At 44.3% G+C, this 27,823-nt stretch overlaps 1 long non-coding RNA gene across 1 annotated transcript; it reads right to left on the reverse strand.

Moving 5' to 3' along the window:
* Positions 1 to 373: 373 nt before the first annotated feature.
* On the reverse strand, positions 374 to 27,056 carry LOC120986915. The gene is made up of 5 exons (XR_005775843.1): positions 26,994 to 27,056; positions 24,459 to 24,608; positions 19,668 to 19,726; positions 17,530 to 17,562; positions 374 to 1,704 (listed from the first exon to the last, which is right to left on the reverse strand). It is a non-coding gene; the product is annotated as an uncharacterized LOC120986915 (long non-coding RNA).
* Between the last annotated feature and the right edge of the window lie 767 nt (positions 27,057 to 27,823).

The raw sequence follows: 27,823 nt of genomic DNA on the forward strand, positions 1-27,823 counted from the left end.
TGTCTATATATGAGAAAAGATGACAAACAGTTGTATTTTTTTTAAACTGGAAAAATGTTTTTTATTGGCCCAAAATAAGTACAATGCAAAAATACAAAAAGATATACATTTAAAGGTGTGTATAGCTTTTAAACAATCACCATAAATCATCACAAAATTGCAGCAGGAACACAGGTCCTTTGGTAGTGTTCTCCTCCACATCATTTAAAAACCCTTTCAGTATCTACCTATTTCATTGATGTTAAAGAATATATCTGACCATTAACATAGGTCAAGGTGATCACAAATTGATGTTTAGGTGGGGCCAGCCAGGGGTTTGTGACCTATTTGACTTCACAGGACACAACACTCCCCCAAAGGAAGATGTTTGGTTGAACAATAGTAAAATAACCAATATGGAACAGTTTTAGAACATAGCAGAGTGCACCAGGGGAGTGCACAGGAGTGGCTCCTTTAACAGCCTTTGGAGTTCTTTACACATCATAGACTCTATTACATTATGACAACACAGTCTCTGAATTCTTAATCAGGACATTGGAGCACTAGGTGCCTCCTGATTTTTGCTGAACTCCTCTACAGACATGTTACAGGTAGTTTTGCTGCTTCTCTCAATGACTGGACGATCCATGCAGTATCTAACTCTCTGGTCTGCTTTAGTGATTTGACTAATCTGGAGCTGGTAAAATCCACTGTTCTGGAGCTGCTCCACTTTTCTAGAGCCACTACTTCTGCTGGTTCTCTTCAGTGCTCTGCACCACACTGTTCTCTGCTCCCTTCTTGAACCTGTACTGCTAACAGAGGTGGCTATTCTGGACATATTGACTATATTTTGCCCGAAGTTCACTAGCCATGAGTCAATCAAGTTGTCCCAATATGTTCATCCCAAAATTACAAAGATCATGCCCTTTTCTTCTGGAGTTCTTGCCCGCAAACTAGTGTCTTATTGCACCATCACAAAGAACACCATTTAATCACCCACAAAGTCTGAAAAATCAACACTGTAAGGGTACAGGAGCCAATTTCTAAGTCTGACCATTAAATTTATTAAAGAAAGTGGCACAATCTAAATGGATCCATAAATGATGTTCAGGAAGAAGAAGAATATACTGTCAAATCACCCCAAATTACAGCAAAAGTAACACTGCAGGGGTACAGTGGCAATTTCTGATGTCTGGACATGACCTTAAACACCATGGAAAGTGGTGCACCATGAAGGAACCTCTACTGATCAATAGACGAGGAAGCACCATTCCCCAACTGCAATTAGGTTCGATTGGAGTTGGAATTCTAGTGAAAGGTGGATGTCCCCATCCATCTAATACTTGTCACCAATTCAATAGATAGGTGGTAAATATGTGTGGGAGGAATACCCCTTCATTTTGTAACCTCTATATATAAAGGGACAAGCAAGACATGGATGTAACTATTGCTGTAATCCTGGAACACAACCTCAGATCTGGATGTTTTTACCGTTTGGATAATGCAGCTTTTTACAAAGTAAATGATGCATGTTCATAATAATATATAAACAAAACGAATATAAAAAGTGTACATAAGAAAAAATAATAGCAAAAAGACAGCTATGAACAGCCAAGTTGCAGAGACTGTATAAGAAATTGTGACAACCATGCCACCTGCTGGCACATCCAAAGATTGCAAGACTTTTGAAATTGTAGATGACATTTTGGCTATATAATACCGACTCTATAAAAGAAAAAAAAATATTAATAATTCTATTTAACGTTTCCCAAATATCAAAGAAATACATTTTATTTTATATTTTGGAGATGCAATTTTAGGTAACACAAATAGTTATCAGTAGACAAACCATGGCATCAACATTAATGCATAACTCCCAACCATCCCAGATCTGGCAGGAGAGTTGTGAGTTTCAGCTTCTACACCACAATCCTGGGATGGCTGATGTGTGTCCCGCTTTCAACTGTCTCTGCACCCTGTTGAATGCAATGGGTAAGCAGGGAGCCATCAGCTCCCTGCTCCACCGTTCACTGGCCTTTGCTCTGCCGATGCAGTAATGTCATCATGCCTGCCAGTCTGAGTAAGAGAGTTCACAGGCCAGGGAATGCTCATAATTCCTTGGCCTGTGGGCCCTTGTGCTTAGTTCAGCAGGCACAATGATGTCCTTTCATTGCATGTGCTGCTGCCTAGTGCAGGTGAGTATTATTATTTATTTTATTAACACTATTCTAAGGTGGGCACTAAGGGGGCATTCTGCTGTGTGTGTGGAGGAACTAAGGGGACATAACTAGGGTAGATAACTACTGTGTAGGGGCATTAAAGGGGCATAACTTCTGTGTGGGCACACTTTGGGGGCATATCTACTGTGGGTGGGCACAGGGTGGGATTGGGTGTGTATAGATAGGCATTGAGCAGAGTTATGGCTTAGTGTAAAAAAAAAAAATTGCCATGGATTGGGCTTTTCAAAAGTTAGAAGTTATGATAAATAGATTCAAAAAGTTTTTTTTCTGTATGATATTATTGGTGCAAGGAACTAATGACAGAACCCATTATCATTAACAGGGTTGTCTGGAATGTTAAGAAACTTCAAAAGCAGGCCATTATATAAAATAAAGAAAAATTACCCGCCCTTGAAACCCTTTAAGACACAGCCAGTTTTCACCTTCCTGTCAGGCCTATCTTAGCAAATCTGTCATGTGTCATTTTATGTGATAATAACTTTGGAATGCTCTTACTTACCCCATTGCACTTTATGTTAGTGATAAATTTGGGTCTATATGTTTTACCTTTATTTATAATTTTTTTTTTTTAAAGTTATTTGGAAAAATTCGCCATTTACTATATTTTAATGTCCAAAACTCAATTTTATGGACCAATCAAGTTTTAAAAGTGACTTTGAGAGGATAACATAATAGAAACCACACATTACTCACAACTCATTTTAGAAACATTGATAACCCTTTAAAGTGTTCCACAGGAATTAAAGAAAAATGGAGGGGAAATGTTAAAATTCCCTTTTTTTATTTTTCATTTTAATCCATCCTTCCTCTAACACAGAAAGGGTTAAAGGGTTAACAGCAAAACAAAACACAGTATTTATTACCCTCATTCTGCAGTTTACAGAAACAAAGCATATGTGGTCATACACTGCTGCATGGGCAAACTGCAGGGCTCAGAAGGGAAGGAGCACCATATAGGTTTTGGAGGGGAGATTTTGCTGGGCTGGGTTTTTGTGACACCATATTGCATTTGAAGAGACCCTGAGGTAACCCTACAGTGGAAACCACCAAAGTGTGACTCCATTTTGAAAACTACACCCCTCAAGGAATTTTTCAATGGGTGTAGTGAGCATTTTGACCCAACAGGCGTTTCATGGAATTTAGAAAGACTTGGCTACAATAAATGTCCCTTTAGGTCCAATTTTTATTTTATTTTCACAAGGGCTAAGAGGAGAAAAAGCGCAAACAATTTGTTATCCATTTTCTCCTGAATATGGAAACATCACATATGTGGTCATAAACAGGGAAAGAGCCTTATTGTAACGGGGTTCCGAAGGTGCACTCGGTCTCCCATTAGCCGCAGACCTGCTGCTTAGCTTCTGGAGCGAGGATCTGTGTTTGACCTCGTTCCCAGGGCGGCTTTGCTAGCTGGGAGGCCCCCTGCTCCTAAGTCTGCCTTGAGCGCCGAGCTGATCACTCGGTGCTCGACTTGTTGGTCTGTCGGTCATGTGACGCTGGCCACGTCACATGACCCTCACTTTCCACTATAAATACAGGCAGCCTGCTGGCCACAGGTTGCCTGTTAATTTAGGTTCCACCTGTGACTTTGTCTTCCTGGCGTACTTACCTCCTGCTGAATTCCTGACGATCCTCTGCCTGCTCCTTGTGTACTTTGCTGCTCTCCTGGTATTCTGACCCCGGCCTCCTCCTGACGATCCTCTGCTGACTCCTTTGGTACTTCACGACTCTCCTGGCATTTATGACCCCGGCTTCTCCTGACAATTCTCTGCTTGCTCCATTTGTACTTTGTAGCTTTCCTGGTATTGACTCCGTCTGTTCACGTTCTGTTGTTTGTCTGTCTGTCATCCCTGCACTTATTCCAAGCTAGGGATTACCGTCCAGTTGTCCCCTGTCATTAGGACTCGCGAGGCAAGTAGGCAGGGCCAGGGGTAAGGGTGGAGCGCAGTGGTCACTTCCCTTCCCCCTGTGTGTGTGTGTGTACGCGACCGTTACAGATTAACAGGCCCAATAACCACTGTATAATGAATCCTCTGGTGACCCTGACGGACCATGTCTCTAATCTGACGCAGATGGTGCAGGAGTTAGGGGAAAAACTCAGTTCTTTTGAGTTAGGGCAAGGTTCTTTCACTCCTCAGGCCTCCAGTCTGCATTTTGAGCCCCAGATTAAGCTCCCAGAACCCTTTTCTGGAGACCGGAAGAAGTTTCTCTCTTTTAAGGAGAATTGCAAACTTTACTTCCGTTTGCGCTCCGTGTCCTCTGGCCCCGAGAGTCAATGTGTGGGCATTATCATTTCCCGACTACAGGGTGATCCCCAGGACTGGGCGTTCTCTTTACCTGCTGGCGCCAGTTGTTTATCTTCTGTGGAGGGGTTCTTTCAGGCCCTGGGTACCCTTTATGATGAACCAGACAGGGCTCTAGTAGCCGAGACGGCTCTAAAGCCACTGGTTCAGGGCAATCTACCTGCGGAGGATTATTGCACCCAATTCAGAAGGTGGTGTGTCCCCTCAGGATGGAACAAACCAGCCTTGAAGAGTCAGTTCAGGTCAGGTCTGTCTGATATTTTAAAGGATCTTCTGGTCAGTTATCAACTTCCAGAGACCTTAGAGGAGATGATGACCCTTGTTGTCCGACTTGACCGACGGGTTAGAGAGAAACGACAGGAACAACAGTTCTCTTCCCAGATGGTGGTCCAGCCAGAGGCCTATCCCAGAGACAATGATGAGGTCTCCACCGAGGAACCCATGCAGGTTGGCATGACCCGAGGGAATCTTCGCCGCAGACGTGGAGAATGCTTTTACTGTGGAGACCCTGACCATTGGATCAATCAGTGTCCTAAGAAGGTCCTCTCTGTCAAGTCTCCTAAGGCAAGGCAACCTAAAGACCAGGTACACCCTGATTTTTCTAAATGTAAGCTTTTGGTACCCATTACGGTTTCTCTGGGAGTAGATAAATGGCCGGGTAAGGCCTTTATTGATTCTGGTTCAGCGGCCAGCTTTATTGACTCTGAATATGCTGTAAGATTGGGTATTCCAATGTTTGCTTTACCAACTCCTATCCATGTCATGGCTATTGATGCTACTCTTCTTATTGGTGGTACGGTGAGCTCATGTACCTCAGAGATTTCTCTAACTGTGGGTGTGTGCCACTCAGAGAGATGTTCCCTTTTAGTCCTGGAGAACCTACCGGCTGAGGTGGTACTAGGGTTGCCTTGGCTCCGACTACATAACCCAACTATAGATTGGTCCAATGGGGAGTTGGTGAGATGGGGGCCTAAGTGTGACTCGTGCTTGTCTGTGGTACAGGCTGGGGTCTCAGTAAAGTCTGATACTTTACCCACTGTTGTTAGGGAATATTCAGATGTATTCTCATCACCAACCCCGGAGGTTCTACCCCCCCATAGACCTTATGATTGTACTATAGAGCTAGTAGAGGGGGCCAAGTTTCCTAAGGGGCGAATTTATAATCTTTCTAAGCCCGAACGCAAGGCCATGGAATATTATATTAAGGAGAGCCTTGGTAAAGGGCATATTAGACCTTCTGTCTCTCCTATGGGGGCGGGGTTTTTCTTCGTTAAGAAAAAAGATGGTGGTCTTAGGCCATGTATCGATTACCGGAGATTAAATAAAATCACTGTCCAGAATAGATACTCCCTCCCATTGATTCCGGATTTATTTAACCAGGTTCTGGGGGCAACCTGGTTTTCCAAAATTTACCTGAAAGGGGCATACAATCTAATCCGAATCAAGGAGGGAGACGAATGGAAGACGGCGTTCAATACTCCGGTAGGACACTTTGAATATCAGGTGATGCCTTTTGACTCAGCAATGCCCCAGCTGTGTTCCAAAACTTCATGAATGACATTCTTAGGGAGTTCTTAGGTAAATTTGTTATTGTCTATCTTGACGACATTTTGATATTCTCTCCTGACTTCGAATCCCATGTGTCTCATGTTAAACAAGTATTAGAGGTGTTGAGGGAGAATCAGCTATCCGCTAAGCAAGAGAAATGTGTCTTTGGTGTACAGGAGATTCTGTTTCTAGGGCATGTTCTGACTCCTCACGCCTTCAAGATAGATCCTGGTAAGGTACTTGCAATTAAGGAATGGGTAAGACCTTCATCCTAAAAGGCCTTACAACGGTTCTTAGGTTTCGCCAATTACTATTGTAAATTTATTATGAATTTTTCCGTAATTGCTAAACCGTTGACCGACCTTACTAAGAAAGGGGCGGATTTGGAGAATTGGTCTACTGAGGCCATTTCTTCATTTGAAAAATTAAAAAAGGCATTCAGTAGCGCTCCCATTCTGATCCAGCCTGATCAGGAGAAACCTTTTATTGTGGAGGTGGATGCATCCGAGGACGGCGCAGGAGCAGTCCTTTCACAAGGTCCTGCTAGCCTCACTAACCTGAGACCATGTGCCTTCTTCTCCAGGAAATTCTCTCCCACGGAGAGAAACTACGACATAGGGAATAGGGAGCTGCTGGCCATTAAATGGGCATTTGAGGAGTGGAGTCATTTTCTGGAGGGGGCAAGGCATTGTGTAACTGTTGTCACTGACCATAAAAACCTGATGTTTCTCGAGTCTGCTAAGAGGTTGAATCCCCGTCAAGCCAGATGGGCGTTTTTACTCGTTTTGATTTTTCCATTAGGTTCAGGCCGGGAAGTAAAAATTTGAAGGCGGACGCATTATCTCAGAGCTTCCATGCTTTTCAACCTACTGAGGTACCACCTGAATCCATCCTACCAGCAAAAATCTTCATAGCAGCTCTAACCCAGAATATCTCGGCTCGCATTAGGTCTGAACAACATCTGGCACCGGTATCCACCACAACAGATAAGATGTTTGTTCCCGTACAATTTCGTCTCCAGCTATTGGGTGAGTGTCACGATTCTGCCTTTTGTGGACATCCGGGTGTTGAGGGCACTAAGGATCTGGTTTCTAGATCTTATTGGTGGCCCACTCTAACTAGGGATGTCAAGTCCTACGTGTCAGCCTGTGAGGTTTGTGCCAGGTCCAAGACACCTAGGACTCGCCCTGCTGGTAACCTACGACCCCTACCCATTCCCAGTAGACCCTGGTCCCATATCTCGATGGACTTTATAACTGACCTACCGCCGGCGGAGGGTAAGACTGTAGTTTGGGTAGTGGTCGATAGGTTTAGCAAGATGGTCCATTTCATTCCCCTGTCTAAACTCCCGAATGCCAAAACCCTGGCGTCTATTTTAGCGAAAGAAATTGTTCGATTGCATGGTATCCCGTAAAATATTGTTTCTGACAGGGGTGTGCAGTTTGTGTCCAATTTCTGGAGGGCCTTCTGTCAAAAATGTAAAATTTCATTGTCTTTTTCCTCTGCCTACCATCCTGAGAGTAATGGGCAGACTGAACGCCTTAATCAGTCTGTGGAACAATTCTTGAGGTTGTATGTTGCTGATGACCAGCAATTATGGGTGAAATTTCTTCTTCTATTTAATATTTTTCTGTGATATAATCACAGTTGCAAGCCCGTGTGTGTCAGGCCAACACAGACTGTACTGTGCCCACTGCCCACCACTTATATAGGGTGGCACAGTACCTTGCACGCATAGTAACACTTATCTAATAAAAAATGACAGGCAGAGGCAGGCCACCCCGCAGGGGCCGTCGTGGTCGTGGTGCTGTGATTTCCACTGGCCCTGGAATAATGCCCAGTGTTCAGAGGCCACGTACCCTGAACCCCAAAAATTCGGAGAAAATAGTTGACTGGCTTACTGTCACGACCATGGTCATGGTCGTGACTCCTAAACCGCATGCTGTTGCCTGCGGTCTCGTGTGGTTGTTTCAACCACAGGTGAGGGCCGCTTGTATGTTGCCTCACTTGTGGTTGCCGTTGGCAACATGTTCTTATGAGGTGCTGGGCAGCTTGCGGTTGCACCTGGCAACCTATCTTTATTAGGTGTGTCTTTTGTATGTCTGGTGTGCACAGGGTTTTAGTTATATGTGCACTTTCTCCTTTAAGTGGCTGTCTTCCCTTCCCTGGTGTGAGAAGGGTTAATTCCCTTCTGTGTGTGTAAACACTGGGTGTGTCTGTGTGGGTGTGGCTACTTGGGCTATAAAGCCTCAGTGGAGACCTGAAGCTGAAGGGTACTCCAGCCTTGTTTGTAAGCTGGAGGCACCCTCCTGGTTTATACCATCTGCCACTGAGAGCCACCCTTGTGGTCATAAATCTTGTTTGATGTTATGAAGTTTGATGTTATTTCTTGTTTGATTTTATGAATATGTGTCTGTGGTATGCTTGTTTATTGCAGCTTATGGTCCTGGGTTCCTGTGTGATGTGTGGTGTGTGCTGTGTCCGTTTGTGTTTTAGGACAGCAGCACTTGCACATGGGTTCCAGGCTTTGTGTCTGTGGCAGGTGGGTGTTGTGCTTGTGGCATTTACCTGCCATTGCCATAAGTTGTATATGTTCCCCTTTATTGTAGCCTGGCCTGTGAGACTCCTGTTCCTCCGTGTCTAGGAGGAACAGGTCGTCTTACCCTGCTCCTAGCTTTAGGGATCTGCGGAGGGTTACTAGGGATCCGAGGTTTCGGAGCATGAGCCCTCCTACCTTCAAGATCGGCTCATGCAGCTAGGAGTCAAGGTCAGATTAGTGATGCGATAGGAGGTGACCTGCTCCCTAATTCTGTGCTCCTGGCCAAGCAGCGACCACCATCTTCTATCATCGCACGGCTGAGGGTTTTCCCCATCCTCAGCCGTGACACTTACACAGGACACCCAATCTTCAACAGCTTCTGCTAAGAATTTTGACGCACCATCCTCCTCCAGCTCAGCTTTGGTCACCTGCTCTCAAGTTACCACTCTCCCGCCCGCCGCCACCACCACCACTATCACCACAGCCACCACAGCCGCTTCACTTGATCCCTCAGAGGAGTTATTTACACATCAGTTGGATGAAATTAGTGATGCGCAACCATTATTGCCAGAGGATGGAGATAACAGGGATATGTCTCAGTCAGGCAGCATTACACACATGGACGTACAGTGTGATGATGATGATGATGTTGTACCAGCTGCTGCTTCCTTTGCTGAGGTGTCAGATACAAGTGAAGTGGTTGATGATGACGATGTGTCCGTGGATGCCACGTGGGTGCCTGCTCGAAGAGAAGAAGAAGAGGGGGAAAGTTCAGAAGGGGAGACAGAGAGAAGGAGGAGACGAGTTGGAAGCAGGGGGAGGTCGTCGCAAGTAGCTAGTGGCACAGTCAGACAGCATGTATCGGCACCCGGGGTCAGCCAGACAGCACGCCAATCAACGCATGCTGTTGCCACCACCAGAATGCCGTCATTGCAAAGTTCAGCAGTTTGGCATTTTTTTTGTGTGTCTGCCTCTGACAACAGCGATGCCATTTGCAACCTGTGCCATTAGAAACTGAGTCGTGGGAAATCCAACACCCAACTAGGTACAACTGCTTTGCAAAGGCACATGATCGCACATCGCAAACGCCTATGGGATCCACACATGATAACGAGTAGAAGCAGCACACAAGCTCAAAGCCACCATCCTCCTCCTGGTCCAGCATCTTTAGTCACGTTAACCACTGCTGTCCTCCTTGCCCCCTCTCAACCACCTGCCACTCCGCCTCTCACCTTCAGCAGTTCCATCTCATCTGCCCACAGTCAGGTGTCTGTAAAGGAAATGTTTGAGCGTAGGAAGCCAATGTCACAGAGTCATCCCCTTGCCCGGCGTCTGACAGCTGGCTTGACGGAACTCTTAGCCCGCCAGCTTTTACCATACCAGCTGGTGGAGTCTGAGGCCTTCAAAAAATTTGTCGCTATTGGGACACCACAGTGGAAGGTACCCGGACGAATTTTTTTTTCAAAAAAGGCAATCCCAAACCTCTACTCAGTGATTGAAAAGGAAGTCATGGCATCTCTGGCATACAGTGTTGGGGCAAGGGTCCATCTGACCACTGATACCTGGTCTGCAAAGCACGGTCAGGGCAGGTATATCACCTACACTGCGCATTGGGTCAACCTGCTGATGGCTGCCAAGCATGGAATGCGTGGCTCTGCAGCGGAGTTGGTGACACCGCCACGACTTGCAGGCAGGCCTACTGCCACCTCCTCTACTCCTCCTACTCCATCCTCTTCGATAATCTCCTCGGCTGAGTCCTCTTCTGCTGCGGCTTCTGGCTGCACATCAACTGAATCCCCCCAGCTCCCCAGGGGCTATTTCACATCCCAGATACGACAGTGTCATGCTGTCTTGGGGTTGACTTGCCTGAAAGCAGAGAGCCACACCAGACCAGCACTCCTGTCCGCCCTGAACGCACAGGTGGATCAGTGGCTGACCCCGCACCAACTGGAGATCGGCAAAGTGGTGTGTGACAATGGAAGCAATTTGTTGGCGGCATTGAAATTGGGCAAGTTGTCACATGTGCCGTGCATGGCACATGTGTTGAATCTCATCGTACAACGCTTTGTGTCTAAGTACCCAGGCTTACAGGAAGTCCTCAAGCAGGCCAGGAAGGTGTGTGGCCATTTCAGGCGTTCCTACACGGCCATGGCGCACTTTTCAGACATTCAGCGCCGAAACAACATGCCAGTGAGGCGCTTGATTTGCGACAGCCCGACACGTTGGAATTCAACACGCCTAATGTTCGACCGCCTGCTCCAACAAGAAAAAGCCGTCAACGAGTATTTGTATGACCGGGGTGCTAGGACAGCCTCTGCGGAGCTGGAATTTTTTTTGCCACGTTACTGGACGCTCATGCGCAATGCCTGTAGGCTCATGCGTCCTTTTGAGAAGGTGACAAACCTAGTCAGTCGCACCGAAGGCACCATCAGCAACCTCATCCCATTTGTTTTCTTCCTGGAGTGTGCCATGCGAAGAGTGCTGGATCAGGCTGTAGATGAGCGTGAAGAGGAAGAGGAAGAGTTGTGGTCACCATCACCACCAGAAACAGCCTTGTCATCATCGCTTGCCGGACCTGCGGCAACGCTGCAAGAGGAGTATGAGGAAGAGGAGTCAGATGAGGAATGTGGCTTTGAGGAGAAGGAAGACCAACCACAGCAGGCATCCCAGGGTGCTCGTTGTTGTCACCTATCTGGGACCCGTGGTGTTGTACGTGGCTGGGGTGAAGAACAGACTGTCAATGACATCAGTGAGGACGATGAATGGGAAATGAGTAGCTCGACATCCAACCTTGTGCAAATGGAGTCTTTCATGCTGTCATGTCTGTTGAGGGACCCTCGTATAAAAAGGATGAAGGAGAACGACCTGTACTGGGTGGCCACGCTACTAGACCCCCGGTATAAGTAGAAAGTGGCGGAAATGTTACCAAATTACCGAAAGTCAGAAAGGATGCAACAGTTCAAAACAAAACTAAAAAATATGCTTTACACAGCTTATAAGGGGGGTGTCACAGCACAACGGGAATCTAACAGGGGAAGAGGTGAAAGTAATCCTCCTCCTACCACGACCACGGAGGCATGGACAGGACGCTTTACAGATGTGTTGTTGATGGAGGACATGCAGAGCTTTTTCAGTCCTACACATCGCCACAGCCCTTCGGGATCCAGCCTTAGAGAACGACTCGACCGACAGGTAGCAGACTACCTCGCCTTAACTGCAGATATCGACACTCTGAGGAGCGATGAACCCCTTGACTACTGGGTGTGCAGGCTTGACCTGTGGCCTGAGCTATCCCAGATAGAACTTCTGGCCTGCCCCGCTTCAAGTGTCCTGTCAGAAAGGACCTTCAGTGCAGCAGGAGGCATTGTCACTGACAAAAGAAGTCGCCTCGGTCAAAAAAGTGTTGATTATCTCACCTTCATTAAGATGAATGAGGCATGGATTCCGAAGGGACTGACAGTGGGGGATACGTTTGACTAACAAAAGGCCTGATGACATGCCTTGGCCTCAAAATGGTCCCCACGCTGCTGTATTTAATGTCTGCATACAGGATGACTTTCGTGAATTCTCCGCCACCAACTAGGGTTCAAGCCGCAATGTTTTAGTCACCTTTCTGCCTTGAAAACATCAATTTTTCCGGCCGCTGCTACAACAGCGGCTGCAACAATAGCATTATTTTTCAGGCATGTGTACATGCCTAATTTTTCTGGCCTCTGGTGCTGCACTGTGGCTGCAAAAACAAAACAAAACAAAAAGGCACATACAAGTGTCAATTCCCCTTCGTGATCGTTACCTTGTTGTGGTGAAGGGGCTTGCGTATCACAATGAAGCGATCATCACCTCTATGAGTGTGTTGGCAATGTTGCCACACCCCAGATGATAAGGCCGTTGCTTCATTATGATCAGACCAAAAGCGATCGGCTGGATAATTTTTCATAGAAAAAACATAATTATTATATATTTTTTTTAAGTTGTATGGGTGGGTTTTTAATACATAAAATAAAAAAATCATAATAAAGTCTCTTAATAGTTTATTAGAAATAATGCAGACAATTTAAAAACTCCCCATCAATTCCAATACAAAGCAAGTACAAAGCTCAGAACTAAATTATTGCAGGATGTCGTAATGGTTCGTTAATTCGACAATGGTTAATCAATTCGACACATGTCCCCGGATAGGGGACGTAACAGGGATTAAACTGATAGGAATAGTACTAGTTAAGACACCACTCATATAGGGTGTCACAGCACATTGCTCCGTGCACGCGCAGTGCCCCAACTTGGGAGTAAGAGGACCGACCAAGCTGCTTTTTCCATCTCCCGGTTCCTAAAATCAATTCAGTTTGGTGTATCAGAGTTTGGTCTGTCACTGTGAAGGCAGTCGAAGGTACCCGGCCAAATTTTTTTTTCACAAAAGGCAATCCCTGATATTTCAACTTTCTCAAATCCGACAGTACATTCTAGCATGGAGCCGTTCCCATGGGGACGCTCCATGAGCACGGAAGTCGGCAGAAGCACAAGGCAGATGACTATACCCTAGAAGTGCATTATCATAACCCCGCACCCTCAGGAATGATGAACTGTGCTTCAAGTACAAGTGACATTGCGGCTTCAATAGATATATATAGATAGTGTATATTTTTGTATTAATATATGCATGTTTGGTTGAAAAAAGGATTATTTATTAACCCATTTTAAATATATAAAAATGATAGACATTTAATTAGTTTAAATAATTAGTGGGAGTAGTACATGCTAGAATGTACTGTCGGATTTGAGAAAGTTGAAATCGCAATGCGATTAATTCAAGTTCTATGAATCGCATTGCGATTTCAACTTATTCCTAGGCGCAACATTGTAAGCCGGAGCTACTGTACAGTACTGTACTGTACAGTGTACAGTAGCTGTCTGGTGAACACCCCCGCCACCCGATTTCTTATTTTTGGCTGCGTGTGAGTGATGAAGGGGACAGTATACTGTACATTACCATATATTGTCCTCAATGCCACGCAGGTTACTGTAATCTCCGCCACCTCAGTGTTTCCATAAGGGTGAACGCGACCAGACGGTAATTACAGTAAGCTGCGCAGCAGCGATAATTCATGCATGTGTATGTAGTGTACTTTACATGGCTGTATTTTTATTCATGTATTGCCGTACTTTTCAATTAAATACAGCACATGTACTGTACAGTACAGAGTCCAACAGAGTATAGGGAACAGGAGGATGATGAAGTCGGCTACCCGACAGACCATACGGCTTAACGCAGCCGCAAGTACTGTAGATAATGATATACTGTAGGTGCTTACTGTACACATAAGGGGGGGGGACGCTAAGTTTAGGGGAGAACAAACATTAAGGGTGATAGGCAGAGCGGGGAGGGATGACGGGAGCCGGTAAACCAGGAAGCCGCTCTGGCCAATAACTACGATAATTTGAATACTTTAACTAAACACCTGCTGTGTATTGCTACACTGAAGAAGATAAAATCGCGTTTCGGTATTAACGAATTGCAAAAAAAGGGAGCGGTAACGATGATACATCTGTAGCTTCATATCCCAGTTTGCAGGGCGGTGCAGGACACCACTCTTGAAGTCAGACCAGTGCGACCAGGTGGTCGGTTGGATTGCAGCAGATAATGTGTCCAGTCGGTTAAGCACCACCTTAGCTTCCACCAAGTCCAGTCTCAGTAGCCAGGAGTCTGGTCAACACAATACTCGCCCTGATCCTCCTTCCTCCCACCATGTACAGTCTGGCCAAACAAGTGATTCCACACTCGGATATTCCGAGGACCTCTTTTCATTGCCATTACTTGATTTGGCCCTCTCGCCAAGCACGCTTGAAGAGGGACATGAGATCTTGTGCCCTGATTCCCAACCTCTCAAGCATCCGCAGTCACATGACGGTGGGGAACGACAATTAGTGTTTAAAGAGGTGGATGATGATGAGACACAGTTGCCAATGAGTCAACCGCAATTACTGTCTCAAGAGGTTGATGAAGAGGATGAGATACAGTAGTCAATCACTGAGGTTGTGGTTAGGTCAACAAATCAGGAGGATGATCAGAGTGAGGAAGTGGAAGAGGAGGTGGTGGACGATGAGGTCGCTGACCCAAAATGGGAAGGTGGAAAGCCGAGCGAGGACAGCAGTACAGAGGGGGAGGGATCTGCAGCACCGCAACAGGCTGAAAGAGTCAGTGGGGTTGCAAAGGGAGAAGGCGGGCCACTCCAAACAGGCCTGCAACTGTTAAATTGAGCACCCCCTTGCGGAAATCTCCCTTGTCAAGGGGTAAATGTTCCACAGTATGGTGCTTATTTCAGGAAAGTGCGGACGCCCAAAAAATTGTAGTTTGCAACCTGTGCCATATGAAAATGAGCCGGGGCGTGAACACTAGCAACCTCACCACCACCAGGATGATCCGCCACATGGCATCCAAGAACCGTAATAAGTGGGACGAACGCCTGGGTCCACAATCTGTGTCTGCGGGTCACACCACTGCCTCCTCTTCCCCTATGTTACCCCTGTCGAAGGCGCAGGCCCGGATGCCTCCCGCCCGGCACCTGGACCTTCGCAAGCATCATCAGCGGCCACATCCACTTCCGTGTCCCAGCGCAGCGTCCACAGGTCCTTACCCCAGGCATTTGAACGCAAGCGAAAATACCCAGCCACCCACCCACAGGCCATAGCACTAAATGCGCAGCTTTCCAAATTACTGGTCCTGGAAATGTTGCCATTTAGGCTTGTGGACACTGAGGCCTTCTGCAGCCTGATGCCGGCCGCCATCCCACGTTACACAGTCCCCAGCTGCCACTATTTTTCAAGGTGTGCCGTGCCCGCCTTACACCAACATGTATCACGTAACATCACCCGTGCCCTGACCAACGCAGTTACTGGGAAGGTCCACTTAACCATGGACACATGGACAAATGCATTCGTCCAGGGATGCTACATTTTCCTGACGGCACACTGGGTGAATGTTTTGGAGGCCGAGAGCGAGTCGTACCCTGGGATGGCACAGGGGCTACCGACGCCAAAGATTGCAGGCCCTACGTCAATCAGGGTTTCCGCCAGCACCTACGTTAGTGGCTCTAAACCCCACTTCTCCTCCTCCGCCTCCTTGCATGAGCTACTGGTGAAGGTGCGCTGCGTGTGTGCATATTTCCGCAAGTCATCGACAGCTAAATCCGGTCTGTCAACGCTGCAGCAGCGCTTGAAAATGCCAGCTCACGTTACCCGTTACCCGTAGTCACCATGGTTTGTGCTGACAATAACATCGAAAGTTGATAGGCCAGACATCCGAATGGATTGTCGCCGTCACGTTATCTAGAGTCACCAAAGCGGCAGCAGGCCCTCACCCATAATGTTTTAGATTGTCAGATCAGCAGGCCCTTGCTCCAAATGTTTTTGAGGGTCACCAGCAGGCCATCAATCATAATTTTTGAAGGCTGTGTATGATGCCCTCCTTTATGTGTAACAAAGGGTATATTTGAGTGCCGGTTCCTTGTAATTTTTGGCAGCCCTTTCACTTAGTGCATAGGCTTTATGAGTGTAGGAGTCCCACTACATGAACAATTGTACCACAATGTGAATGAGGCCCTCCTTTATGTGATATACAGGTTGTATCAGAGTGCCTCTTCCTTGTAATTGTTGGCAGCACTTGCACTTTATATACAGGAAAGAATGTTTCCTAACAATTTGTCCCCTAAAATAGATTTTATCTTCGGTTTGGTGCGTATTATTGTCAGTCTGTAAAAGTGGCATACTACTTGGACAACATCATTCCCAGTAGCGACCTGGGAGTCCAAGATGCATCCAGATATCCCCCCCATGCTGTTCCCGAACCATTTCGGTGGTGTTTCCATCAATTTCTGACCTTTTCCTATGAACCAGACACCCTCCCTTCTTCAGAGCAGGGGGTGCCTGGTTTAATGCTCGGGTTCTCCAATTGACTTCCATTATACTCGGGTGCTCGGTAGAGCACTCGAGCATCCCGATGTGTTCAGCCCGAGCCCCCGAGCACTATGGTGCTCGATCAACACTAATTGTTACAATGGATCCACAAAAAAAATTAATGCAACACGGACGTCATCCGTATTTTTTGCGGACAGCAAAATACATACAGTCATGTGAATGCACCCTTAAGGGGAAATAGGTAAAGAATTTACAAACTGACTCAATTTTGTGCAGATTAATTTTATATATAAAATGGTGCTTTTGAGCAGCCTCTGCCTAAAAAAGCATTGCTTACCTCTTCTCTCTCATATTTCTTCTAGCGCTGCGCTCCAGTCCTGCCCACCGCTGATGTCATCTTCCTGGCTGCAGCAGTGACATTCCATACACACAGGACACAGTGCAGCCAATCACTGGCCTCAGCAATACATGGTTTATCACTGCTGAGGTCTGTGATTGGCTGCACTGTGACCTGTGTGCACATAACATCACCACTGCAGCCAAGAAAACAAACAGCATTAAGAGTGCAGCACAGGAAGAAGAAGAGAAGGAAAGGGGGTGAATATTAATTATTTTGTTATTTTAGACTATTTACAGGGGTTGCTCGATTTTTCATTTAACTTGGACAACCCCTTTAAACATGGACATACATTTTAGAGTTGGGTAATATATGTGATTGCGTTGGATAATTAATGACAGATGAGTGACTAATGAGATATAAGTGGTTTGTCTAAGATTAAATGATCTCACCTGGACTTTTATATTGATGACCAATCCGTAGGATAAGCCCTTAATATCAGATGCCATCTCTCATGCGCCCCCTTTATTCTTTACAGGGATTCTCCATACATTTTGTAGTAGCTCTGCCTGATATCGCAGAGACACTTGAATGGGATTAAGAAGCACTGAGACGCCGTACCAGAATAATATCTAATGATAGCCTATCAATATCAATAAAGTCCCAACAACTCACCACATCCAAATGTCCACGTTTTCAGCAATAACTCTTAAAAAGAAAAGCAAACAAACAAATAATAATTATTCCCTGATTGTCCTTTTGTGTGAAGTCTTAATATTGTACTCTTTTTTTTCAGATTTATTTTTGTTTAGGAGATTGTGGGTATCAACCAGCAAATAAGTGCCCATCGGGGGGGTCACAGCCTGTATTTGAACACTATAAATTGCATGTTCTGTACATTTTCTTTTCCAAAACTGCAGTTTCTATTCAGGCACCAGAACGCCTAGGATAAGTATTCTTACATGGGATGTGCTGCAGGACAACATAATGTAGGATGACAGAAGAAATGGGAGAAACGTGTAAAAAACACATGGCCAGGAAGCTGCGATAATTTGCTATAAAATGGTATGTTAAAGAGGACCTGTCACCACTCCTGACCTGCCTGTTTTAATAACTACATGCATCCCCTATGTAATAACAATTCTGAAGCATCTATTCTTGTGTCTGTATGTTGTGCCATTCCTCTATTATTTCTACTAGAAGTTATGAATGAAAAGCTAGCAGTCTGCAGTAAGGGTACAGAGGGGAGGTAACCTGTTGGGGGCGTGTACCTGCACAGACTCACTCTATCCAATCAGTGCTGCCATTGTCAGACTGTGCAGGGATAGACCCCCAACTTGTTACCATCCCTCTGTACCCTTACTGCAGACTGCTAGCAATTCATTCATAACTTCTGGAAGAAATAATAAACAAATGGCACAACATGGAGCCATAATAATAGATGCTCCAGAATTGTTATCACAAGGGGAATGTATGAAGATATTAAACCAGGTGTCAGGAGTGGTGAAAGGTCCTCTTTAAGCTACTGCTATGGGTAAATGTACCCTTAAAGTGAATCACAGTCATCACTTGGATACTTATATGAATTATATGCAGCAATACATGAGTAGTACTCAGGGCTGTATTTACAGTTTATACTGCCCTAGGCACATTTAGTGCACTCTTTCCCTATTAGTTTGTATATTACTGTTACATTAGCTGTAGGGAAGCAGTGTGAGGGTTAACTCTCCCTGTAGCTAAAATAACTAAAAGTTAGTGATAAGAAGATATAAGAAGCAGGTGAACGAATCAACCTAAATCATTCATTTTCTCTGTTAAGTGACCCCCTCCCTGATGCCTTAGGCACATGAACATTATGTGTACTTATGTGCATTGTTGCAAATACTGACTTGGTAGTACTGCAGATATGAAGTCCAGATTGATATTTTTATTTTCCTACTTCTCCCCAACCTACTGCCCTCATTCCATTTTCCTACTGTTACCCCTTAAAGCTGCGATAAAATACAAAGTCCAGACTGCTGTGCTAACATAATGGTGAGGACTCATGTGAGCATGCACGGCAGTCATAACAAAGTATTTCAGGGCAGCTTTGAGCACTGACAGCGAGGAAAGGGGCCAGTAGGAAAATATAAAATGGTGATCTGGGCTTCTAATCTATAGTACTACTTATTTACTACTGCAGAAAATGGTCCAAGAGCATGGTGACTGATTCACTTTAAGTGTACTTAAATTAGTTAGAACATCCACTTGTTACCATATACTGTATCACATTAACTTTATGACTGCGATCAGAGGCATTTTTATGGTCTTAGGGGTGCCCAAGAGTTCCAACCCACCAATCTCCCTTCAACTAATCTATCCATGCAGTGTCAGACTGGGATGCTTAGGAACCACCAGTAAAATTCATTCTGGGGGCCTGCGGTAAAGTTACATGCAAATATTATCTGCTTGCACTTGGTTGATTATGGAGATCCCTGCAGCGACTTTGAGAAGACAGGTCCATGATGAAAGAGTATAATGGTCGTCCAGTCTCTGTACCTGAAAGTCCTTTCAGCCACCCAATGCATCTGGTAATAATAGACTGGGCAGTTTGTTAAATAATCCAGTTTTTATATGAACATAGGTTGGTTGAGATGTTTTATGTTGCCTTTCTATTTGTAGAGCAGTCAGTCTACGATGCCATATGCCATTTGTGTAGGGGGTGGGGGAATAGGTGCCTACCTTGCTCATGGGCCAACTGGTGGATTCACCTGTTCCCCTGTGGGTCTGAGCCTGCATGCAACATTTCTTCCTACTCCTTGTATGTTACTTACCATTGTAGATTGCCCATGCTCGTATACTAGTACTGAGCCTTGCGTCTTGCTTGATAATCCTAAATAGAACAAATAAACATTTGAAATCATCCAATAATGTTACAATGATATCTGGGTTTGTATAACGTCTGTGCTATTTACCACAGGGTGATGCTGTTCACAGACAAGTGGCCCATCCATTTCTACAAACATGGTAAAAAGAAAATCATCACTACAGCCCTCTTAGGACCATTCACACAGTACTATTGTTTGAAATGTTATTAGCTCTAAGATTATGAGTAGAGAAAAGCTAAGTTTTCACAAATTCAATTCGGACGCTTCGCCTAATTCTTTTGAGAAATTTGCTTTATTCCGAATTCATTCGTCGCGTTAAATCAGCTATATCCGGGCCTGCAGTGAGAGTGTATGTCAGTGTACATCACTGTGCATTGCAGCAACATGTATAGCTAGTCCTTTCTGGTAGTGAAACAGTTAATGTGACAGGCAGGTGGACACCCCAGTAACAGTAGAACTAGACAGCTTATTCATCCCAATTTGAGAATCAAGGCCTAATAGAATTACTTATTTATTGACCAAGATGGACACTGTTCAATTAGATAGCTCTGTGCCCTACACAGGGATTGATGCAAACTGAGCTGTCTCCTATGGATCACTTCAGCTTCAGATTACAGTCGCTACACTGTCCCTGCAGTCTCCATATGCTCTCCCTATAATCTCCCTACACTGTCCCTGCTGTCTCCCTATTCAATATTTCACAATTAAAAGCTTTTAGCAACACTGTCCCTGGCGCTTGTCATGTCTCTTCCTATGCTCAGCTCACAGTGAAATGGCAGAAACCTTGCGGGATGAGGCTTTTATAGGGCTGTGACATTCCTGTCCACTTCTGTATGTCTATGGGACAGCAGCAGCCAGCAGGAAGAGAGAAGGCAGATAGCACGTGCACACAGCGCACACTGTTTCCCCGTACAGCTGATTGTGGGGGTTCCGGGTGTCGGACCCCCACCAATATCATATTGATGGACTATCCTGAGGATAGGTTATCAATATTAAAAAGCCCAGATAACCCCTTTAATACAGTTACAATCTTGAATCTCAAATTTATTTAAAGGGAGTCTTGTGGCAGGAAGAGTGGTCACTGAACATGAATGGACCTTCCCTTGGCACTTGTGACTGCAGTGCCAGGGAGGGGAAAATAAAATATGATTTCTCAGTTATGCATCCTGTATGACCAGGGCTGCCATCAGGAACTTCAGGGCCTATATATGCAAAGCATGTAGGCCCCTTTTTGTACATGTACACTTTTATTATAGGTTGATTGAAGGAAATAACAATTGCGCTGTTTACCGATCACTATAAGTAATGTGTTTTTCTATGTTATTATAATTACAAGGATACTAAATAATGTTTTGTTATATTTAATAGTAAGTATGATACAAAGACACATTTATCGCAATGGTTTTTGCCCCATATAATTATTTAGTAACATTAACTTTGTGGAAAAATACGAATTTACTTTCCAGTTTTCCTTTATCATAAAAGAATAGTGAGAAAAGTGAAAAATCCATTTTGATCTAAAACGCTGGTCTTAATAAATGCCCTCCAGCGTTTTTTCTTTTTTGGAAGGAAAGCTAATTTGAGTATCTTTCCCAGAGACCCAAATGTATGCAAATTTAGCTTTCCTATTTAAAAAAATAAACACAACTACACGTATGCATACAGGTGAAACTCAAAAAATTAGAACATCGTGCAAAGTTCATTTATTTCAGTAATGCAACTTAAAAAGTATAACTAACATATGTGATAGACTCATTACATGCAAAGTGAGATATTTCAAGCCTTTATTTGCTATAATTTGGATGATTATGGCTAAGGGCTCTTTCACACTTGCGTTCTTTTCTTCCGGCATAGAGTTCCGTCGTCGGGGCTCTATGCCGGAAGAATCCTGATCAGTTTTATCCTAATGCATTCTGAATGGAGAGAAATCCGTTCAGGATGCATCAGGATGTCTTCAGTTCCGGACCGGAACGTTTTTTGGCCGGAGAAAATACCGCAGCATGCTGCGCTTTTTGCTCCGGCCAAAAATCCTGAACACTTGCCGCAAGGCCGGATCCGGAATTAATGCCCATTGAAAAGCATTAATCCGGATCCGGCCTTAAGCTAAACGTCGTTTCGGCGCATTGCCGGATCCACGTTTAGCTTTTTCTGAATGGTTACCATGGCTGCAAGGACGCTAAAGTCCTGGCAGCCATGGTAAAGTGTAGTGGGGAGCGGGGGAGCAGTATACTTACCGTCCATGCGGCTCCCCGGGCGCTCCAGAGTGACGTCAGGGCGCCCCACGTCATCCATGCGCATGGGGCGCTCTGACGTCATTCTGGAGCGCCCCGGGAGCCGCACGGACTGTAAGTATACTGCTCCCCCGCTCCCCACCTCCCCACTACTACTATGGCAACCAGGACTTTAATAGCGTCCTGGCTGCCATAGTAACACTGAACGCATTTTGAAGACGGATCCGTCTTCAAATGCTTTCAGTTCACTTGCGTTTTTCCGGATCCGGCGGGCACCTCCGGCAAATGGAGTGCACAACGGATCCGGACAACGCAAGTGTGAAAGAGCCCTTACAGATTATGAAATCCCAAAGTCAGAATTTTGAGGTACCCTTTGCTCAGTGGGTATGGATTAATTAGCTGACTTGAGTGTGACAATTTGAGCCTAGAATATTGACCCTTTTATCACAATTCAAATTTTAAGCTGCATTAATGCAATTCCTTTTAATTTGCATTACTGAAATAAATGGACTTTTGCACGATATTCAAAAGAGTTTTAAAAGAGTTCCCTCACTTCAGCAAATGGCATTTATTATGTATTGTAGAGAAAGTTAATACAAGGCACTTACTAATGTATTGTGATTGTCCATATTGTCTCCTTCGCTGGCTAGATTCATTTTTCCATCACATGATGCACTGTAATCCAGCAGTAGTGGCCGTGCTTGCACACCATAGAAAAAAGTGCTGGACAATGCGCACTTCCGCGGTCCCAGCTACCATAGAGGCCTTTATTCTACAAGTACTGCCACCAATGTATTAACTTTCTCTACATTATAAGTGACATTTGCTAAGTGAGACAACCCCTTTAACTCTCATTTCCAATGGAGTATTACGTATGGATCTATCTCTCATGTCCGAAAGAAATTGCAAGAGATTTGAGGTGACTTCTGAATTGTTAGCAGTGATTCACTCATATCTATTGTGAACCATCCAGGTTTCTTTTTCTTGCATATAACATTGTCTTTTTTCATTTTCACAGTTACACTTTAAAAACAATAGTAATTTTTTTTTACATTGTACTTGATTTTTTTCTGGTAATAATATAGGACAGTGCTGGGTTAAAGAGGTTGGCCATTTCCTATATTGAAGACCTATTTGCAGGATAGGTAATCAATATCATATTGCCAGGGTGTCCCCCTGCTGATAAACTGGTTGAAGAGAAGACAGCATGAACAATATCATTTCTTCTCTGGGTACCTGCCCGCAGTCTTTCTTCAACTGCTTATAGCAGCCCTGGTTCACTTTGGTTCAGGACTAGCATTGCAACTCATTTCTAAAGGCTTTGAAGCTCTTGGAAAGTACTTTTCTCCTTGCAGAGATCCATCTGGTGTAAAGCTATATACAGGGGAGCTACCTCTACTACTCTAGGTGGCACTACAGAGAGACAGTTATCTACAGAGAGAACCAGTACCTTCCAAGAGCTGCTACAAAGGCCCAGCCAAAAAACCTTGCTCCGTACTGATGAGGAGCAAGAAATGTGAACAGTGTTGTCTACTGGTGAGTGTCTCTTTGCATGCCACTGGTTTTGTTTTAATGGTTTTTAATGGGTTGGGCATTGACTTATAGAGTAGCTACAGATGTGTCTTCCATTGCCTGTGCCTATAGATGGCACCAGACAGACATTTTTCCTACTAAAGAACAACCAATAAACAGGGTGAAGGAGAGCAAGACCCTTTCATTCTAGTATGCGTGTGCAATGGCAAGTAGCAGGACGGTAGCCTGAATTTGGTGTTTGCTTTGAGACCCAGTTTCCCGGTTTGCCAGCTCTCCATTTCTAAATGTTACTTGCACTTTTATTGACAATTTACTTAAAGGAAATGTGTCACCAAAAATGTTATCTGCCAGTTAAAACCAGATAGTAACACACAACCTTTTTTTCTAATCTGTTTGTATTTTCTGATTGTAGATTTTTTTTATTTCCTGAACATTGTTATGGGGGGCGGCCATCTTACCGGAGCTTTCCTAACAACATTTAGAAAACAGTCCGAAAATTGTTTTACAGCAGCCCCATGGGCCATAGACACAATGGTCAGGAGGGGACCTCATTGACTTGTATGGGAGAGTTTTCCAGACATGCTCTGTGACCTGTGCAGAAGTCATTGTACAAGGTAAGAATAGATAAGCTCTGACAATCACCTTTTGTTAGTGGTGGATCCTGTCTTATCTATACACAGAGGTGATATCATTACAGGCAGGATTAGATTAGGTAACTGCAGTAAAGTGATCTCTACAGACCAACATTAAAAATAACATCAAACATTATTTACAAATATGTTAAACATAAATGACAGCAGGTCATTTTCTGATGACACATTCTCTTTAATTCTGCCAGGGTATATATATATATATATGGGTCATTCAAAATCATGATCAAACCTATAGCAACCTATCAATACCTAGAATAAAAGCAAATGTCTACTTTGTTACTATAAGTTCAAGTCAGAGTAATTAATTCTGCTTCAATTACCTTCCATCCCTTTCCTCTCTTTCTCTGGAAGGATATATCGTTGGTGAAGTAGAAAAATGACCCCGAGTATCAGTAAAATTACCGCCACTGACCCAAAGAAGATTCCTACTATAACAGCACCAAAGGAATCATGAGCGCACTCCATAGTTTCTGGGATAGAAAAGGAAATACAACAGTGTTATGATAAAAAAAAAAAATAATGCCCATTTACCCTGTCAGGCCTTATGCACATGATTAAGTTGTCTGTGTGGAAGCTTTTTGGTGGCACATGTATTCCATATAGTCATAGGATGTACTGTGGACACTCCATATGCAGCCATATGGTACCTCTATGAGTACTTGATGAACATAGCACAACATGCAATAGAACATGGGGGTACAGTATGGCCTCATAGATTTATATGGGTTTAGTACAAATCCATACAATCAGATGTATAATACGGTCGTGAGCATGAGGCCTTATACTAAGGCCTTGTCCACACTTCCGTTTTTCACTGGCGTGTTCTGTCTGCATTTTCCACGGACAACACACGTACCCATTGACTTAAATGTGTCTATTCACATTTCAGCATTTTTTTTTACTGACCATGGGTCATGAAAAAAATTATAGAGACGTGCACTACTTTGATCCATGGAGCAGACCAAGCACGCCCGTAGAAGTCTATGGGTCCTTGAAAATCATGAACACACCACGGATGGCATTCGTGGTGCATCCGTTTTTTACTGAAAACTGATAGGAGATTCTTTGGAAATTAATTTTCAGCTGAGCAACGTCAGTGAATTACGGGTGACACATGGATGGTAAAAACAGACACACGGACCAACCAGGGATCCTTCACGGACATCATGGATGAAACATGTACGCTTTTTTTCACGGAGGTGCCACACGGAAATGTGGACGAGGCCTAACAATTATCAACAAAGCATAATTTTATCATTAAGCAGCTGTCACTTACTTGTGCCTGTGCCATTGTTGATGGTCCATTGTAATGCCATTGTATATCTATTGAAGTTCTGGGTCTGTAGGTTGTATATTCTGAGCAGAAGGTTGGTCATCAGTAAATTACAGTTTAAAATAAAAAAGTCATATTGTAAACTGTAATTATGAGGCTAGTTTCACACTTGCGGCAGGACGGATCCGACATGCTGTTCACCATGTCGGATCCGTCCTGCGGCTGTTTCGCCGTGCCCCCGGGCCGCCGCTCCGTCCCCATTGACTATAATGGGGACGGGGGCGGAGCTCTGGTGCAGCACGGCAGTGTACGGAGAAAGCCGCCGGACTAAAAAACCTGACATGCAGTAATTTTAGTCCGGCGGCCTTAAGCCGTGCACCGCCGTGCTGCGCCGTAACTCCGCCCCCGTCCCCATTATAGTCAATGGGGACGGAACGGCGGCCCGGGGGCACGGCGAAACAGCCGCAGGACGGATCCGACATGGTGAACAGCATGTCGGATCCGTCCTGCCGCAAGTGTGAAAGTACCCTTAAAGTGTAATTTTACTTATGCTTAAGAAATCTCTACAATGTCCTTGCATGGGGTTTACTGGGAATATACATTAGTGGCCAATGCTTAGGATAGGTCATCAATGAATACTTACCCACATTGTTGTTGATAAGACCCCAGGAACGCCCTAAACCTACCCGAGAATGCTCATTTTTGGGCAGGGCTTACATAAACCTTATCCATTTTTGGCGTGAGACTATTAATAGTGAAATCCGGGAATACTCCTTTCATGTTCATTTGTGCATATAAAAAAGACCTTTACATCTCTTCTTTCCATTGCACATTCATGTAGTCAAACAACAAAACTCTGCCTGCCATTAGATGGACCTCACACCTGCACTAAACATTTAAATGGTATCACTATATACAGATGTTGACCATTTTTCAATAATTTCACTAATTTCTCTTGATTCTAATTTAATACATTATCACGACATGCTATTAAAACTTTCAACAGGCTGCAATTCACATCAAGTCCAATAAACATAATGCCCCTTTCACACAGGTAATACTTGGTCAGTGTTTGATCAGTGATTTTCATCAGTGATTGTGAGCCAAAACTAGGTGCTGGTCAAAAACACAGAACAGATGGAAATATTTCCATTATACCTTATTTCATTATAGGCTCCGCTTCTGGTTTTGGCTCACAATCACTGATGGAAATCACTGATCAAACACTGACCAAACACTGTTAAAGAGGGCTACGGCATAGACATCTTCTAAGTATGGGAAAAAAATCATTTTTTTTTTTCCTAAGCCTGCCATCTGCTGCCACTCATTTTGGGATAAGTTGAGCCAAAAGGAAAGTTAAAGAAGGATGCATATGTAGATATAGTTGTCTGAATGACATCACTACCACCACTATCCTAGCATTTAACTTAGGATACTCGGATGAGCTCCCAGAGACCACATGTGTCCTACATCTTTTGAGAGCCTCAAGAAAATGAGGTGCCTGTGTCCTGATGCATGTATAAAGTCAACACAATGTCACCATAGATAATATATATGCTCCAGTTTTCCCTCGTAATCTTACCGTGCTGTCTCTTCTGTAGTGCTGAATAGGGAAGTGCTAGTCCAACCACAAGATTGTTTCTGTCAAAGCTTCACATAGAAATATGTAATAAGTATGTAATTACATCAGATGTTAAGGGCTGAAAATAAATTATTCATTCTTCACCTAAGAGGTGTAACTTCAAGATCTTGGGACTATTACAAAATATGTCACAGGTCCTCCCACCTGCTATATGCTTTCTATACTACTGGTGTCTTCTCAAAGTGGTGCTTGAAAGTCCTAAAAAAAAAGTCAAACGTAACCATATCTAACAAATGAGTAAAAATGTTGGCTTGGTCATTTATTCACTGAGGAAAATGATCCAATATCACATGCCTGCTAGTGGCAAAAGTATGTAAACCTTTGGTTTCAGTATCTGGTGTGAACCCTTGTGCAGCAATAACTGGAACAAAACCTTTTAATTATTTGTTGATTAGTCCTACACATTGGCTTGGTGGAATTTTAGACCATTACTTTGTATAAAACTCTGCTATGTTGGTGGGTTTCCTCCCATGAACTGTCCGCTTTAGGTCATTCCACAATATTTCTATTATACTAAGGTCAGGACTTCGACTTGGCAATTTCAAAACTTTAACTTTATTCTTTGTTAAACATTCTTTGGTAGAACAACATGTTGTGCTTAGGGCTGTTGTCTTGCTGCAACACCCACGATCTCTTGAGATTCCTCTCATGGACAGATGTCCTGATTTTCTCTTTTAGAATTTGCTGGTATAATTCAGAATTCATTGCTCCATCAATGATGGAAAACTGTCCTGGTCCAGATGCGGTAAAACAGGACCAAACCATCAATA

Source organism: Bufo bufo, chromosome 1, assembly GCF_905171765.1.
Source record: "Bufo bufo chromosome 1, aBufBuf1.1, whole genome shotgun sequence".
Lineage (NCBI taxonomy): Eukaryota > Metazoa > Chordata > Amphibia > Anura > Bufonidae > Bufo > Bufo bufo.